The sequence below is a fragment of the Malaya genurostris genome, chromosome 2 (assembly GCF_030247185.1).
Source record: "Malaya genurostris strain Urasoe2022 chromosome 2, Malgen_1.1, whole genome shotgun sequence".
Taxonomy (NCBI): domain Eukaryota; kingdom Metazoa; phylum Arthropoda; class Insecta; order Diptera; family Culicidae; genus Malaya; species Malaya genurostris.
Genome location: NC_080571.1, coordinates 180840914 through 180859991, shown reverse-complemented (window position 1 = coordinate 180859991; position 19078 = coordinate 180840914). Strand labels below are relative to the sequence as shown.

At 39.9% G+C, this 19078-nt stretch overlaps 1 protein-coding gene across 4 annotated transcripts in view; it reads left to right on the top strand.

Moving 5' to 3' along the window:
• LOC131432575 (cartilage oligomeric matrix protein) overlaps nt 1-19078 on the top strand; it is a 1247904-nt gene that overhangs the window by 699176 nt on the left and 529650 nt on the right. The gene's annotated exons all lie outside the window — the stretch shown is intronic.

Sequence of the window (19078 nt, the reverse complement as noted above, 5' to 3'; positions counted from 1 at the left end):
GAAATTTTTTCGAATATTGGAAAGCGAAAGTACTAGATAGTAATAAACTTGACTAAAAATAATAATAAAATAATTGAATCCATGCATCAGAAAATACACTGAAAATACGTCCAAGAAAGATATGTTGACTTTTGCATGTGACTACGGAGCAATTGTATTTGAATTAAAAGGTCGAATATTGTATATACATACTTTTATTTAACTCAAATTTTTCATAAACATTCTTCATAGCCATAGCTCCAAAATTTTGACTGAAGCCTTAGCTGTGAGAAGGGCTTAGACAGAAACTCCTTGAAAATGTTCAAAAACGTATATATCAAAGCCAGTTGATCCTATTGAATTGGTGCCTCCTATTGAATTGGTGTTTTATACATGGTTACGAAATGAAACCTGACACATTTGTTCTCCGGTTGCACTAGAACCGAACACGGCATCGGATAGTAAAATTGTGAAGGTTTATTTAATCTAGTAGTTTGCCATCATGCAGCAGTTTGCCATCATGTCACACACCGCATATTTATTAATAACTCGTGTTTGAAGAATCAGTCGTACGTTGAAAAAATCTCATCACTGCCTAGAATTTCGAGCATCTTGTTTATGAACGATAAGCGAGCTCCACCGGTTTCAACTGCTGGGCGATGACGATCTCATATGGATGAAACGACAAATCTTCCTTGACCGAGGAAAGAACACCGAGAAATTTGGAAAGCAACCGCATGTTTTACCTTCTTTTATATATATATATATATATATATATATATATATATATATATATATATATATATATATATGTATATATATATATATATATATATATATATATATATATATATATATATATATATATATATATATATATATATATATATATATATATATATATATATATATATATATATATATATATATATATATATATATATATATATATATATATATATATATATATATATATATATATATATATATATATATATATATATATATATATATATATATATAAACCTATTTTTTCCACCTAGTGGTGTAATGATGCCTTTCTCATGTACATATAATATTGTGGTATTCTATTCGAAAAAATTCTCTTCGAGTTTTGAAAGAAACCAAGAGATTGTTTATGCATAACATGCAGAATAAAAGAGTGCTTTGATTGCGTAAGCCATACTTAAGAAAACGAAATAAGATCACTATTATATGCACTTTCCGGAATCCGGAACCGGATACCGGAAACCAGGATAGCCGGAAACAGTTTGCTTAGTTGCCTACTAATAATGACTATCGATTTGTGTAGTTTTGAGACCAGTTTAGAAATTTTTTTACGTTTTTTGTTTCGCCGGTTTAAGTGACGGTGTACAATATTGAACACACTTTACCCTATAACTCCGGAACCGGAAGTCGGATCCGGATGAAATTCAGGAATTTCGTATGGGACCAGGAGAACTTTCCTTTGAATCTAAGATTGTGGAAATCGGTCAAACCATCGCTGAGAAAAGTGAGTGAGATCCATTTTGGTGTATATGACCATTATTTCCGGTACTTCCGGAACCGGACACCGGGAACCAGGATAGCCGAAATCGGTTTGTTTAGTTGCCTACTGATAATGACTATCGATTTGTGTAGTTTTGAGACCAGTTTAGAAATTTTTTTACGTGTTTTGTTTCGCCGGTTTAAGTGACGGTGTACAATATTGAACACACTTTACCCTATAACTCCGGAACCGGAAGTCGGATCCGGATGAAATTCAGGAATTTTGTATGGGACCAGGAGAATTTTCATTTGAATCTAAGATTGTGGAAATCGGTCAAACCATCGCTGAGAAAAGTGAGTGAGATCCATTTTGGTGTATATGACCAATATTTCCGGTACTTCCGGAACCGGACACCGGGAACCAGGATAGCCGAAATCGGTTTGTTTAGTTGCCTACTGATAATGACTATCGATTTGTGTAGTTTTGAGACCAGTTTAGAAATTTTTTTACGTTTTTTGTTTCGCCGGTTTTAGTGACTGTGTACAATATTGAACACACTTTACCCTATAACTCCGGAACCGGAAGTCGGATCCGGATGAAATTCAGGAATTCCGTATGGGACCGGAAGACCTTTCATTTGAATCTAAGGTTGTGGAAATCGGTCAAACCATCGCTGAGAAAAGTGAGTGAGATCCATTTTTATATATATGACCACTATTTCCGCTACTTCCGGAACCGGATACCGGGAACCAGGATAGCCGAAATCGGTTTGTTTAGTTGCCTACTGATAATGACTATCGATTTGTGTAGTTTTGAGACCAGTTTAGAAAAATTTTTAAGTGTTTTGTTTCGCCGGTTTAAGTGATGGTGTACAATATTGAACACACTTTACCCTATAACTCCGAAACCGGAAGTCGGATCCGGATGAAATTTAGGAATTCCGTATGGGACCGGAAGACCTTTCATTTGAATTTAAGTTTGTGGAAATCGGTCAAACCATCGCTGCGAACAGTGAGTGAGATCCATTTTCATATATATGACCACTATTTCCGCTACTTCCGGAACCGGATACCGGAAACCAGGATAGCCGGAATCGGTTTGTTTAGTTGCCTACTGATAATGACTATCGATTTGTGTAGTTTTGAGACCAGTTTAGAAATTTTTTTACGTGTTTTGTTTCGCCGGTTTAAGTGACGGTGTACAATATTGAACACACTTTACCCTATAACTCCGGAACCGGAAGTCGGATCCGGATGAAATTCAGGAATTCCGTATGGGACCACGAGACCTTTCATTTGAATCCTAGTTTGTCAAAATCGGTTCAGCCATCTTCGAGAAAACCTAGTGAGATTATTTGACACATACACACACTTACATACACACACACACAGAGACATTGCTCAGCTCGATGAACTGAGTCGAATGGTATATGACACTTGGCACTCCGGGCCAATTTTCACTGGTCGGTTTTTCAAGTGATTGCATAACCTTTCTATATGAGAAAGGCAAAAATAGGTATTGGATTCGCTCAATCTTTGGAAAAATTTTCCGAGGGCCGAGTTTCATATACCAATCCATTCAGCTCGAAAAACTAAGTAAATGTCTGTGTGTGTCTGTGTGTGTGTGTACAAAAAAAAAGAGTTTTGAGTGTTTCATGATAAATCTATGTTTGGAAGCAAGGTGAAACACGATTTTAATATGCGCAGCACTTAAAAGACAGTGTACAGCATCCTTTATCATGACATTTTGTCCAGAAGATAAAAATCAAAATAATTCAATTTTCTCAAGAACCAATTTCACAACTTAGGTTCAAATGAAAGATGATACAATTCCAAAGAACCCTGTCGAATTTTATTCGGATACATCTCCAAAATTAAAGGCTGATAAGGATAAAAAATTTATTTTCAAACTACTTCAGGATGTAATATAATTCATCAGTTGGGCAGATCTGGTTAGTTTATGACCACATTCACTGATTTCGGCAATTTTCTCCAAGCCGGAAATCACTGCATTTTATCAAAAACAGTTGCCCTGGTTTTTACAAACATAGATACACATAAATTATGGTCACATAAGGTGATGTAAAATTGGCCCAGACCAGACTTCTTGTTCCGCAATTACAAATGTTTTCAAAAAGTAACACTTGTGAAAATAAAGAAAGGCATCATGACACCACTAGGTGGATAAAAACAAGTTTCTATATATTCCGCGTGCACATGAATTGATCTAGTTTAATTTTTTTATTTTCGACTTTCTCAAATAGAAAGACTATGGGATCGCTGCAAAAGCTAACTTTACAACCGAGACCCGGACCATTCGACTCAGTTCGTCGAGATCACAAAATATCTGTGTGTAGGTGTTTGTATGTTGATCCAGATCCGATTTCCTGGTCAGGTATTACAGTGCGGTTAAGACTGGGTAACACGCAATTTCGACCCCATTGAGGTCATGAGCCTCTTCGCTGTAACTCCTATCCCTATCTCCCCGCGAAACCGGCTGGGCTGCGAGCAACCTTAGGGAAGATCGGGTAACCAACCCCGGTGGGAACTTTTTCGTAGGCTGACAGGGAAGGGGGGGTTTGCTTCGGCAAGTCTGAGTGTCTGTTCTTCAGGTTAGAAGCGGCTCACAACAGCGTCTGTTCCCCATGTTAGGGGTGGCTGATCGACGTCCGAGTGCCAGTGAAGGACTCTAACTGTGCACTATGGTCCTCGGGAAATTTAGGGGGTTGGTGTCTGGCCCTGCGAGCCAGCCGTAAAAAACTATTGCAACGGAAAATCGCAAGAGAGTAATACGAATCGAGACCAATGGCAACGACCCCTGCGACGAAAGAGGACTTGCGATTGGAAGCTCTGTACGTAGAACTGACGCATACTCGCCGGTTGACTGAAGGACCGCGGGTTCGGCATCGTAGCGCTGCAGGAGGTGTAGTGGACATGATCTATGATGCGAACGTTTAGAGGTGATCATAACATCTACCAGAGCTGCGGCAATACACGCGAGCTGGGAACAGTTTTCATCGTGATGGGTGACATGCAGAGGCGCGTGATCGGTTGGTGGCCGATCGAAGAAAGAATGTGCAGGTTGAGGATCAAGGGCCGTTTCTTCAACTTTAGCATAATCAACGTGCACAGCCCTCACTCCGGAAGCACTGATGATGACAAGGACGCATTTTTCGCGCAGCTCGAACGTGAGTACGACTGTTGCCCAAGCCAAGACGTCAAGAACATCATTGGAGATCTAAACATTGGAAAGTTCAGCACCCACCAGCTGACAAACGAAAACGGCTTACTACTCATCGATTTTGCCGTCTCCAAGAACATGGCCATTCATAGCATCTTCTTCCAACATAGCCTCCCTTATCGTTACACCTAGAGATCATCACAGCAGAAGGAATCGCAAATCGACCACGTTCTGATTGATGGAAGGCACTTATCCGACATTATCGGCGTCAGGACCTATCGTGGCGCTAACGTCGACTCTGACCACTATCTGGTAATGGCGAAACAGAGTCCAAAATTCTCCGTCATCAACAATGCACAGTAGCAACTACCGCCACGGTACAACACAGAGCGATTGAAGCAACCGGATGTCGCCTCAGCATACGCGCAGAATCTCGAGGCAGCGTTGCCAGAAGAGGGCGAGTTCGATGTTTCTCCCCTAGAAGACTGCTGGAGTACAGTAAAAGCAGCCATAAACAACGCAGCCGAGTGCACCGTCGGGTACGTGGAACGGAGTCGACGGAACGAATGATTTGACGAAGAGTGCAGAGTGATTTTGGAGGAAAAGAACGCAGCGCGGACGGTAATGCTGCAGCATAGAACTCGGCAGAACGTGGAATGATACAAACAGAAGCGGAAGGAGCAGACCCGCATCTTTCGGGAGAAAAAACGCACCTGGAAGAAGGGGAGTGCGAGGAAATGCGTACCGCTCTCAAGAAACACGGAAATTCTACAAATTCTGTGCCGCGAGCCGGAATGTGCAGGGATAAGGACGGGAGCCTCTAAACGGATTGACGTGAGATGATTAAAATGTGGAAGCAGCTCTGCGATGAACGACGCGATGAACGTCGCGGAGGACGTAGACATGGGGGTTCAAGATGACGGGAGAAACGACTACGTCAGTGCAGCAGAAGACGGAAATGATCCAGCTCCCACATTGAGGGAAGTGAAGGATGCCATGCACCAGTTCAAAACCAACAAAGCAGCTGGTAAGGATGGCATAGCAGTTGAACTCATGAAGATGGGCCCAGAAAAGTTGGCCACGTGTTTGCACCGATTAATAGTCAGGATCTGGGAACCGAACAGCTACCGGAGGAGTGGAAGAAAGGGGTAATTTTCCCCATTTACAAGAAAGGCGACCATTTGGAATGCGAGAACTTCCGAGTGATCACCGAACAGCTACCGGAATGCCGCCTCTGAATGCCGCCTACAAAGTGTTATCCCAGATCAGCTTCCGTCGTCTATCACCTAAAACGAATGAATTTGTGGGAAGTTATCAAGCCGGCTTCGTCCAACGGAAGTTATCAAGCCGGCTTCGTCCAACGGAAGTTATCAAGCCGGCTTCGACAACGTACTAGATCTTCACCGTGCGGCAAATCCTCCAAAAATGCCGTGAATACCAGGTCCCAACGCATTACCTGTTCATCGACTTCAAGGCAGCATATGATAATGTCGACCGCATAGAGCTATGGAAAATTATGGACGAGAACAGCTTTCCTGGAAAGTTGACTAGAATGATCAAATCGACGATGGTCGGTGTGCAAAACTGCGTAAGGATCTCGGGTAAACTATCCAGTTCATTCAGATCTCGCCAAGGACTGCGACAAGGTGACGGACTCTCATGCCTACTATTCAACATCGCATCCTGTAGTAATTCGACGAGCCGGGCTTAACAGCCGGGCTACGACTTTCACGAAATCCGGTCAATTTGTGTGCTTTACGGATGACATGGACATTATCGCGAGAAACTTTGGCAGAGTTGTACACACGCCTGAAATGCGAAGCAGCAAAGGTTAGACTGGTGGTGAATGCACCTAAAACGAAGTACATGCTAGTAGGCGGAACCGAACACGACGCTCTCCCCTTCCATTCACAGTCTACGTAGGCTTTTCGTTTTTACAAAACAAATGTTTTTTTAATTCTTCAGTGAGAGGTGATATCAATTCGTCCTCAGTCACTGATGGCTTAAACTTATTTTTAAGGTTAACACGCTGAAATTCTGTTACAAGGTTGAACAAAATTAAAAAAGGTTGAACAAAATGAAGCTTTAACCAAGTATTGGCATATACCCCGAGAACGTTTCGAAATAGAGTCGTTATATATTAAACATAATCGGTCAGTTGTGTTGATCCATCGTGAATATCGTCGAAAATATTGTGGCAATACTGCGTCTAAAAGCGAGGCTCAATTTTTTAGAGTCCGAGTAAGTAAATAAAAGAAATATACCGTTCATCTTCAGACCTAGTATGATAATCAAAAGCGGTCGGACACAATGTATTAGCGGAAATATTTACAAAATGTTTGTTCCAACAAGAAAATACTACATGACATACAGCAAACTAATTAGAGAAAATTGGTTATTAAATTTATCCATCGATCAACCAACTGAATCGGATTCTGCGCAGACCTGTAATAAAGTCAACCAAGAGTAACATGGATTTGAAATGAAGATATTCAATTTTAATTATATTATGGAATTTTAGTCTGTTTCCAAATAATGATTATCTCGCTATTATAAACCGTTGTTATAAAGTCCCAGTTATTTAAGAGGTGAAGATATACAATAAATCTCAAGCGGCTTTACTGGATGAACGATAAGAAAGAAAATGTATTTCCTTGTGGAGTGAATAAAATTAACAATGTCACGGGTGAAAATAGTTAGCAGGTTCGATTTCAACCTCTGAGGTGTATGTTTTTGCAAAAGATTACTTTCACAATTAAAGCATTTCGATTTTTCAAATCTGTTTTAAGTAGGGTAAAACTACACTGATAACGGCTTCACCTCAGAATCTTCTAATTGTGGTCGGCGATAATTCCTGATTATTTTCTCACCCACAAATCAAAAGTATCACAGGATAGGACCAATGTTAGGGTCCTATCCTTTGATACTTTTTTTGTTTCGATTACAGAGGTTTTAACCTTAAGCTCATTCGCCTCTTCGGACCAGAAAATTTTCTGACCCTATGTGCGAGGTTGGGAATGGAACCCAGGCGGGCTGCCTGAAAGGCATCGACTTACCGATCACGTTATACCCGTCCCCCATCCTGTGATACTTGTGGGAAGGTCTTATCCTGTGACACTTGTGAAGTCAGTTTAGGTTCGACGGTTGGTTCAACTGCTTTTTAATGCATTTTTATTCAATCGAAGGAAACACGCGGATGCAATCACTAAAAAATTGACTACTGGAAATTGGCCCGAAGGGCTAATTGTTCCATATCATTCAACACAGATCATCGAACTGAGCAATGTATGTGTCTGTGTGTGAGTATGTGTCAAATTATGTCACTCATAAAATAAAAAATCTCGTAGTCTCATAGGTTGCCATTGAATTTCACACCGTCAGTTAGAGCGACGAAGAGACATTTTTTTATAGATTTGGCTTAAAACTGATTCAATTTGTAGTCTATATTAGTTACTTACTAAACCGACTTTGGCTATACTGGTTCCCGGTTCTAGAAGTACCAGAAATAGTGGTCAAAAAATTTAAAACGAGACTCACTTAATTTTCTCAGAGATGCTTAAATGGATCTCCACAAACAGGCTAAAAAAAGTTTCTATGGTATCATAGGTTGCTGTTCACTTTCATAAGGGTCCGATTTTCGTTTCCAGAACTATAGGGTAAAGTGTGTTTAATCATTTAGTGCGACAATGCCGAAAAAAAATTCTTGTTAACTCGACATAACTGTTTACAATTGAAAAGGTTATGTTAGTTTATATCCAAACAAAGTTTCTTATTTTATTCAAGATTGAAAGAAAAAATTGCTTCACAAAAAATATAAGTAATATGAGAAAGACATCATTACATCACTAGGTTGATTAAAGAGGTTTTCCTAATGAACTCATAAAACTTGGTTCGTTTTCATTATTATTGTATTATACCTAGTATTGTAATTGATTGTTCACGATATTTTCTTCTAGATTTCTCTGTGCACTCCGTACAAAAACATATTCACGTACTAGTTTTAACTAAGCTGAGTCCATGACAAATGAAGGTATGTTCTGCGTTTCAATGTACGACAGCGCATCCTCGGCGACATTCAAAACGCTTAAACATTTTTTACCCTTTTGTATCTTAAATGTTAAAAATAATCAATTACGAATAGTTATAGTTCTAAAAAGAATCTGATTCGCGTTGTTTTGCTTTCTTTTGGTATACCGTATCTTGTTTCTTTCGCCTTTCTCTGTAGAAAGGTATTAAGATTGCTGGAAAATCCGAATTTCCAACAGAGCCTCGGAGACCCATAATGTTATATACCGAAAATGTTCATGTGTGCACTTTTCAAAGATATTTTTACCGCTCAATGTTTTCAGCGATGGTTTAACCGATTTAAACAAACTTGGGCTCGTTTTAAAGCTACTGTCGGGCCAAGTCAAAGATCAAATGGCTGTGACTTTTGGTTCCTGAGGTATGATACTATAAGTGACGTAACCGACAAAACGCGGTTTTTTTTTGTTACCGCCCAAGTTTCTCGGAGATGACTGAACCGATTTTAACAAGCGTAAGCTCGTTTGAAAGCTACTATTGGGCTATTGATTTAGTTCGAAGATCGAATGACTGCGACTCATGGTTCCAGATATATGATGGTGAATTAACCGATAAAACTCGATGTTTTTTATGGCTCTAAGAGTGCCAGCATTTTGGGATTACCACTAATTTCGTAAAGCGCTAGTGCTCAATAGCTTAAGAACCTCGAAAAAAATTCCCATGCAAAATTTAGGCAAAATCGGATATAGGTAGGGGGTACTGCCCGGCGGTTAGGGTTTGAACATTTTCGATCTTGAAAAATCACCATAGGTGGAGCACATGAGATTTCCGAAATCTTTTTTTTTGTCGTGAATACGACTTACCTTATTATGGGGTGTCTTTTCAAAATTTACCCTCTGAGAGAGTGATAAGTTTTTGATCGTGAATATCTCTTGTTGTATCTAACAAACCAACATAAATTTTTCTACACGCCATCGGAAATATGATCACAATTTTATGATAAAATTATTAGTTGTGTGACATAATCTCAAAAATTAAAACTTTTCTGAAATGTTTGGTATAAACGAGTATCAAAGGGAATAAACAATAAGGCACGTTTGCCTTGCTCGTATTTTCAAAGCTCATAGCTCAGTGATCTATGAAAGGATTTATATAATCTAACTACCAATAGAATCGAAATTTTTTAACTTAAACGTGTATTGCAAAAGCATTGAAGTATCTTAATAGTACACTATTGAAAAACCTGTCTAATTTGACCCATGTCAACACCAGCCAATCAGAACGCGTTCTGAGGAAGAGAACTAAATATCTGCTGCTGTACAACAAATCTTTCAATGGAAATGTTCCGAACAGTGCTTAATATCTTGATGAGTTCCACAATTTGGTCCTTCTGAAAAACAGGAATGAATCCCGTACAGCATCCTAATAGTTTCTTTCATTGGAATACAAATCAAAAATGAAATAACCGACATTAAAATTCTATATGCCGCTATTTTTATAGCCGTTACGACCGCCCATTAGTGAAAAAGCTACCAACGAAATCACGTGAAAAGAAACCTCTTAACAAAAAATGGATCAGTTTGGATCCTATCGCCACTGCGAGCAGATGTATTTTGTGTCGTTTGCAAAGCTAATTTCGCTTTCGACAAGAGCGATTACGTCTCAGCTGCCAGTCATTTGCATTGGTGAAAAAGCAACGGTGGAGTGCATTACTCAAAATTTAGAACAATGGCTCTAAAAGTTTTCTAAAGAACTATTAGGATTTGTTGTTCGCAAATCGAAGTCAAATATCCTCAGTTCAGTGCAAATCTAGAACAGTTTGGTTAGATTTTTGCACTTTTCGCTGTGTGAAATTTACAGTAATCTAGATCAAGTGAAGCCTTCTTTGTTTTTGCGAAAAATGTGGAAATGGGGAATGCTTGCATAATTCATACAATTGATCAACTAATTGATATTCGGAAGTGTTAAGGAACATGTCAGTTGTTTTCGTATTCACGACATCCAGTTATGTCTCTGACATTACCCACACGCCTTCTTTGTCGTGAATACGACTAACTTTACTATGGGGCGCCTTTTCAAAATTCATCCTGTACAAAAATGGGTGAAACTTTATTGCAAATATTTCTTGATGTACTTAACCCAACAACATATTTTTGTCGTGAATACGACTTACTTTACTATGGGGTGCCTTTTCAAAATTAGCCATATGGAAGAATGGGCAATACTTAATCGTGAATATCCCGACTTGTATTAATGGTAGCAACATAATTCTTTCACCATTTCATCAAAAATATGATCAGGAATTTGGGATAATATTTTGAACAGTGTGAGATAACCACAAACAACTCAAAAATTAAGTTTTCTCAAAATTTCAAAATAATGCGGAAAACTCTTTACTTCGCTTGGGTTTTTCTCGCAAGGACGACGATTTTGAGGTAGTCAGGCACATATCTTCAACTGAATGCGTATAAAAGGGGAACCGTGGTGAAAATCGATCATTTCTTTTCGTGCGTTCGATGGGAGCAGACGTCGTGGGAGTTAAACCTTCAACCAGCAGCGACGGAGAGAGCGCCTTTTGCGTGGTTAAAACCTCAAACGCTCAGGTAGCAACTTTCATTCGCTTGCTGGCCTTCAAGGCGAGCAGACTGTCATCGCGAGAGTTAAACCATCAACCAGCAGCGACGGAGAGAGCGCCTTTTGCGTGGTTAAAACCTCAAACGCACAGGTAGCAACTTTCATTCGCTTGCTGGCCTTCAAGGCGAGCAGACTGCCATCGCGAGAGTTAAACCATCAACCAGCAGCGACGGAGAGAGCGCCTTTTGCGTGGTTAAAACCTCAAACGATAATCGATAATCAGGTAGCAACTTTCATTCGCTTGCTGGCCTTCAAGGCGAGCAGACTGCCATCGCGAGAGTTAAACCAGCAGCGACGGAGAGAACGCCTTCTGCGTGGTTAAAACTAGAGATGTGCGAAACAGCTCATACCGGTGAGCAGCTCCGAACCGATCAGCTCACTAAAGTGAATCGATTCAATGCATCAGCTCTTCAGCTCATTTAGATTGAACTGAAGGTTAGTTTTGAGCGCCGTTTTTCTTGCGCCGTTTCTCTTACTCCGTTTTTCATTCATATGCATGAACGAAATCATTAATGAACAAAGAACAATGCTATGCGTACTAATTTGTGTGTGAATCATTATTATGTCACATTTGTTGGCATCCCTGAATGTACCTTAGCCTACTTAGTGAGAGGTAAGTGTTTTATTTCATATATATGTATATATCTTTAATCAGTTCAAATAAATCTTTATTCACTTTCCGATCTGCGCACTGCAGCGTATGCTTACACACTCCAAAACTAAACTCCTTATATCTAGTGTATGAGTATCCGAGGGGTGTGCATATATTGCAACATCCTCCTCACTTTGAAAAGAAATCAAAAATCTAAAACAAAATCTTTCAGTTTATTTGGGATTCGAGTTTCCCTTTTTGGTCGGGCAGTCGGAGCAGCAACTGTTGGTGTTGTAACTATCGTAGCAGGCAACGAATAATTTTTTTCACTCTGCGTGCCTTGACATTCATTTGCTGTTGGAATCGGAGCCGGAGTCGTCACAAACGGATAACTGTCCTCTGAAAATTCTGGTAACTTGTCAGGAACTGTTGATCTACGAAAAACTGATTGCGTGGTTTGTTCTTTACGTGGCTTTAAGTGAACCAGGCTCCGACGATATTCTTTACCATTTACATCTACCAGGTATGAACGTTCATTAAGCCGATCGGAAATCCTTCCTTGAGTCCATACTTTTGATGTTTCTGGAGTCAGCTGCACATATACTGGTGAACCTGTCTGAAGATCTGGTAGGTTTTGTCGTGAATACGACTTACTTTACTATGGGGCGCCTTTTTAAAATTTACCCTCTGAGAGAGTGATAAGTTTTTGATCGTGAATATCTCCTGTTATATCTAACGAATCAACATAATTCTTGCTACATGCCATCGGAAATATGATCACAATTTTATGATAAAACTTTCAGTTGTGTGACATATTCTTAAATAGTTCACAATTAAACTTTTCTGAAATGTTTGGTATAAACGAGTATCAAAGAGGATAATTCATATGGCGCGTTTGCCTTTCTCGTATTTTGAAAGCTCATAGCTCAGTGATCTGTAGAAGGATTTATATAATTTAACTACCAATAGAATCGAAAATATTCAACTTGAACGTGTATTACAACAATATTGAAGTTTTTCAATAGTACACTATTGAAAAACCTGTTTGATTTAACCCATGACAGCACCAGCCAATCAGAACGCGAGATGTCTGTATCTATACAAGAGCATCCATATAAAAGTTGAATGGTTCACTTTTCCTATCATTTGCTGAGCAACTCTCCCCGAAACAAGACACACGACAGCAACATCGAGGACCTGTCGTCTCATTGTTTCCCGATATGAATGCACGAGACACCGTCGGCACAATGACACCGAAAAAGGCAGCCAAAAAGTCCAGCAAGGCCCATTGCCGAAACAAGACACACACGAGAACCATCTCAGATCTCAATATTTCCTACCAAAAGATTTATCAAGATGGGAGTTAAAATAATTTGCACCGTCACTAACACATTCAATTACGAACGGCAATGCGAAAGCGAAAGTGATGATTTTGAACACATCTTTATACTAGTTTACAAATATGCCGTGCGAAACAGAGTTGCCACAGATCAATATGTATTTTTGTCGCGAGTACTTTAGTATGCGGCCGAAAACAAAAATTGTTAGAACAAATGTTTCCACTTGATTTGCGCATTCTACTTTCCAGGCGTATCAGAACTGGCTAAACTTAAAGCAATTCTAAATATTTCTTTATCACAGTGATGTGGTCATCCTGAAAAGGACGGGGTTTTCAACGGATGGCCAGCTGCAGACGGCGAGGGATGATTTTCGTTTTCGTTGTCATGGGCAGCGTTACCGGCCAATTCCAACACTTCGGCAACCAAGTACTCCATCACTGCCGCCAGATAGACCGATGCACCAGCACTGACACGCTCGGCGTAGTTCCCCTTCCGAGGCAAACGATGGATTCTGCCGCCAACTGGGCACTTCAGACCAGCACGGTTTGAGCGGGACTTTGCCTTGCCCTTAATTGTTCCTCCACAGCTCGACGGCCCATTCAGTATTACTGGCTGCCGCTCTGCTAACTCTCTCTTTTATATCGTTTCACTGTTTCCCGTTCTGCGTATAGGAAAGGAATTCTAACAAAGGGGACGTCCTACCGTGCTACCACTAGCACGTATAAAAGGAAATGTGATGTGAGAAATAGCGTCATTTAAGTTAAAGCAGCTACTCTGTACGTACGAGACACCGTCAGAACGATGGCTCCGAAGACAGGTAGAAAAGCAGATTTGTACCGTCACTAACACATTCAATTACGAACGGCAATGCGAAAGCGAAAATGATGATGTTGAACACATCTTTATACTAGTATGGGGTCGTGTGAAAATATGCCATGCGAAACAGGGTTGCCATATATACAGGTTAATCTGTATTATTATTATTATTTTTATTATTATCATTATTATTACTATCATTATTATTATTAGAATCACTCTTGCATACCGAAGATCGTAGATACATTTCAGACCAGGCCATTGCAATTGTCTCGTACTGAAATTTCGAGAAGAATCAGATATCTTCGAACTTCATAGCTTCAATGAAAATAAACTACAAATTTGTCGTACCTAGCTTCCTATATTAGCAAATTAAAAAGGAATTGTTTCAAGTTTGGAATATATAGTTGTAGAATAGTAGCTGTTTAATGTAACTAAACTGTACTTTAATGTAGGTGTATCGCTTCAAATTCTATTAGTGAAAAAGAGGAAAGCTTGCACAATTCATACAATCAATCAACTAACTGATATTCGGAAAAGTGATGGGAGCGTGTCAGTTTTTTCGTATTCACGACATCCAGTTATGTCTCTGACATTACTCACCCGCCTTTTTTGTTTTCTTATCATAGCTACATTTGAACTTTCTTCGATTTTTTTCGATTGCTTCAGGAACACCTTCGATGATCCTTGGAATAAATTTTTCTGCAGAACTTGGAATGCTGCATCGCGTAGAACGCGAGAACAAGCGAGATGCTGGACTTGAGCCAATTTTATTTGGAATATTTCGCCAATGCAACTACGCGTACCAGAAGTCTGTTCCTGTTTCTTTAGCTTTAGTTAACAGACGCTTAGCTATTTTTACTGCTGCTTCAGATTTACCATTTGCTTGTTGGTGGTGTGGTGCGGAAGATACATGTTCGAAGTCCCAATTTGGGGCGAAGTTAATCATTTCCTTGTTTTTGAAGTTCGTCGCATTATCCGTCAATACTAATTGTGGCTTTCCATGCCGTGCGAAATTTTCTTTGCAAGCTGATACTACCGACTGTGGAGTAAGATCTTTCAAAATGTTAACTTCGAAAAAGTCAGAGTAGTGGTCAACTGTCACCAAAAAGTTTCTTTTAGACCCGCAATATTCTGAGAAGAATACGTCCATAGAAATCATCTGGAACGGATGCACGGGAATTTTGTGGCTCATCATCGATGGATTTGCTTGCGAAGCAGCATACTTGGCACAGACCTGGCAATTTTTCACTATATCCTTTATCTGGGAGGACATACCAGGCCAGAACAGGTTTGCTCGAGCCAGTTTCAATGTTGCTTCAATCCCATTATGGCTGAGATGACAGCTGTCGATCAACTTGCGACGAAGAGAATGTGGAACTACTATACGGTCACCTCGAAAAATGAGTCCGTTTTGTGTGGACAACTCATGGCGGTAGTTGTAATAAATACTGACACTATCAGGAACACGATCTGCTGTTGAAGGCCAGCCATGCTTCACATAGTCAATGACGAGCTGCATCGATTGATCTTTGTCCGTTTCCTGAATTACTTCACTCAGCCTACTGTCTGAAATGTTCAAGAAATGACTCATTTCAATATTCTGAATATCATCGAAAACCTTATAGATATTGAACTTTGTATAGCCTTGCTTTTCTGGATCTGAAGCTAGCGGTGCCCGAGACAATGCATCAGCAACAACGTTATCTTTTCCGGTAACGAATTCAATTGATAAGGCATATCGTTGAAGATTCAGCAGCATGTGCTGAAGCCTTCTGGGTGCGGATAGTAATGGTTTATTGAAAATGTTTATGAGTGGCTTATGATCGGTTTTTATAGTCACTTTCGGGTTACCCACAATCAATTGATCGAAACGCACACAAGCAAACAATATTGCCAGTAGCTCTTTTTCAATTTGGGCATAGTTTCTTTCCGTAGCAGTTAAGGTGCGAGATGCATATCCTACTACTCCGTTTGCTTGGTACACTACCACTCCTAAGCCGAAACAACTTGCGTCACATTCGATACTAATTGGTAGATTTACGTTGTAATAACGAAGAGTAGCAGTATCCGAGACGAGAGCTTTCACATGGCTAAATTCTTCAGCTTCAACCGTTGTCCACTTCCATGACGCCGATTCCCTGATGAGCTTCCTCAAGTTTGTTAAGTTCGCGCTTAAATTAGGAATAAATCTGCTAAGGTAATTCACCATTCCAATAAAACGATGAAACGATTTCTTCTTGTTTGTGGGAGCTGGATAATTACGAATTGTTAAAATTTTTTCCTCATCCGGTTGAAGTCCTTTGTCCGTCAGCTTATGTCCGTAAAACTTGATAGTGAATTGGCACAGTTTCAACTTTTCGCGGTTTAATTTGACATTATGCTATTCCAAGCGGTGTAAAAGGTTTTCAAGACATTCATTATGTCTAATCAAAGCTTCCTCCAAAGAATCTCCTACCATAGATCAGAAGATCATCCGCCAGGCATTCCACCCCAGCCAGGCCTTGAATCACTTCCTGTAACTTCATTTGAAATATTTCGGGGGCAGATGAGATGCCGAATGGTAGTCTAGTCCATCGATATCTTCCAAAGGGGGTCCAGAAAGTAGTTAATTTGCTGCTTGGTTCGTCCAGCACGACATGCCAAAATCCCTTTTTTCCCTACTGTAGAAAAAATTTTGGCCTTACCTAGTTCTGGTAGAATTTCATCTATGGTAGCGAATTGAAGATTAGGCCTTTTTAAGGCTTTATTGAGCGGTACGGGATCTAAACAAATCCTGATTTTCTTACTAACGTGATCCCCGCGTTGCACGATCACTAGGTTGCTGACCCAATCCGTGTGTGTTGTTACTTTTGTAATAATATTTTCTTCTTCAAGTACTTCGAGCTCCTTTTTTAACTTATTGCGCAAAGCAATTGGTACACGTCGGGGTGTTTGTATACATGGACATATTGAATTATCAACTTCCAAGGAAACTTCCCCTTCTAATTTGCCATATCCATGGAATAGGTTTTTGTGACTATGAATTATTCTCTCAGCTTTGATTCTATATATTTTGATTAACGATTCCGACTCTGTAGTATTATTTACATTTCCAAACGAAACCGTATTACAAAATTTTACGAATCCTAGCACTCGTGACGCCTTTGCTAATAACAGGGGACGGTGGTCTCCTTTCACTACCTGCAGCACAAGTAGATACTTTGTACCTTTGCTTCGACATGGAACCTTCACTTGTCCTAGAACCTCGATGGGATTTCCTCCGAAACTTTGAAGTTTGAATTTAGATGGCATAATGATTGGTTGACCTTTCGTCCACTTGAGTAAACATGTATAACCAATCAAGCTCGTGTTTGCCCCTGTGTCGAGTTCACAGATTACAGTTTTCCATTGATTGTCGAAATTTAAATCCAACTCGGCTAACACACTTCCGTTATTGTGGGAGTTGTCGAAGATCTTACCAATCTCATACTCGGTATCACTTTCTTCTGATGACGCCTCGTTGTGAGACGAAAGAGTAGATTCGCAGGTTTCATCTTTGATCTCTTTGATTCGTCTAGAGGACAGCTTCTGCCGTTAGTCGTTCATCATTCGTCAGTTCGAAGTTATAAAATTTTTTTCGTGCTGGTTCTCCGATCACCGAAAGCAGAAAACTAACCTTTTGTGTATTGTCAGTTTCTGGCCACTGATCCATTTTCATAGCTTTAGTGTAGTCTTTCCAGCTCTTTTCAAAGAAATCAAAGTTTTCTTCCATGTCACCGTCAAGCACTAACGGGGAAGGTAACGGAACGGGTGGCAGTGAAACAGGTGGTGGCATATGAACTGATATATTTTCCACGGATTCCCTCGTTACCTGGCTCACTCCTTGTAGTAATTGTTGCATCATTTTAGTCTGATGCTCCATGAACAAGTTGAATTGTTGCGGATCCATATTTATGAGGATTTTTTTCACTTTAACGATTCTCAAAATGGCGGCACACCGTCGCTATTTCACTGTGTCTTTATTATGTTACGTCTTTGAATTCCGCGATATGAACAAATGACGCCGGAAAAGGTTTCAAGTATCCACGAACACTTCTGACACCATGTTTTATTTCATATATATGTATATATCTTTAATCAGTTCAAATAAATCTTTATTCACATTCCGATCTGCGCACTGCAGCGTATGCTTACACACTCCAAAACTAAACTCCTTATATCTAGTGTATGAGTATCCGAGGGGAGTGCATATATTGCAACAGTAATATTTATTATTGACAATACCTCATTCTATCTGTTGAAGAAGGATAGATGCACATTTGGTAGAACGAATGAAAGCATACATTTCTTCTCATTTAGAAATCGCTCTTCAAGAGCCGAAGATCCGTTCAGCTTGTAGCTTGTTACCACCTTACCAGTGCTGTGAACTGGTGAGCTGCGGTTCTTTAAAAAAGAGCTGTGAGCTGTCAGCTCACTTTAAAGATTCGATTCACTGGAACAGCTCAGGAGCGAATTGCCCATCTCTAGTTAAAACCTCAAACGCTCATGTAGCAACTTTCATTCGCTTGCTGGCCTTCAAGGCGAGCAGACTGCCATGGCGAGAGTTAAACCATCAACCAGCAGCGACGGAGAGAGCGCCTTTTGCGTGGATAAAACCTCAAACGCTCAGGTAGCAACTTTCATTCGCTTGCTGGCCTTCAAAGCGAGCAGACTGCCATCGCGGAAGTTAAACCATCAGCGACGGAGAGAGCACCTGCCATCATTTGGTTTTGGTAGTCGTAACGAGAAGTTCAATTTTCAGATTTTAGTTCCGCAATATAGGTTTAGAATTCAGAGCCTGCGTGCTGAAACTGGATTCTGGAACTGTATTCCGGAACTAATTTGAGTTTCAAAATTGCAATTCTAGAATTGAAACTGGATTCTGAGTCTGTTATTGGTTCTAAATTTAGTTCTTGAACTCAGGATCCAGTTCTTTATTCCAGACTTCTTCTATTCGGTTCTTTTTAGAACCATAATAATACTCCTAAAGAATTATGCGGAAAT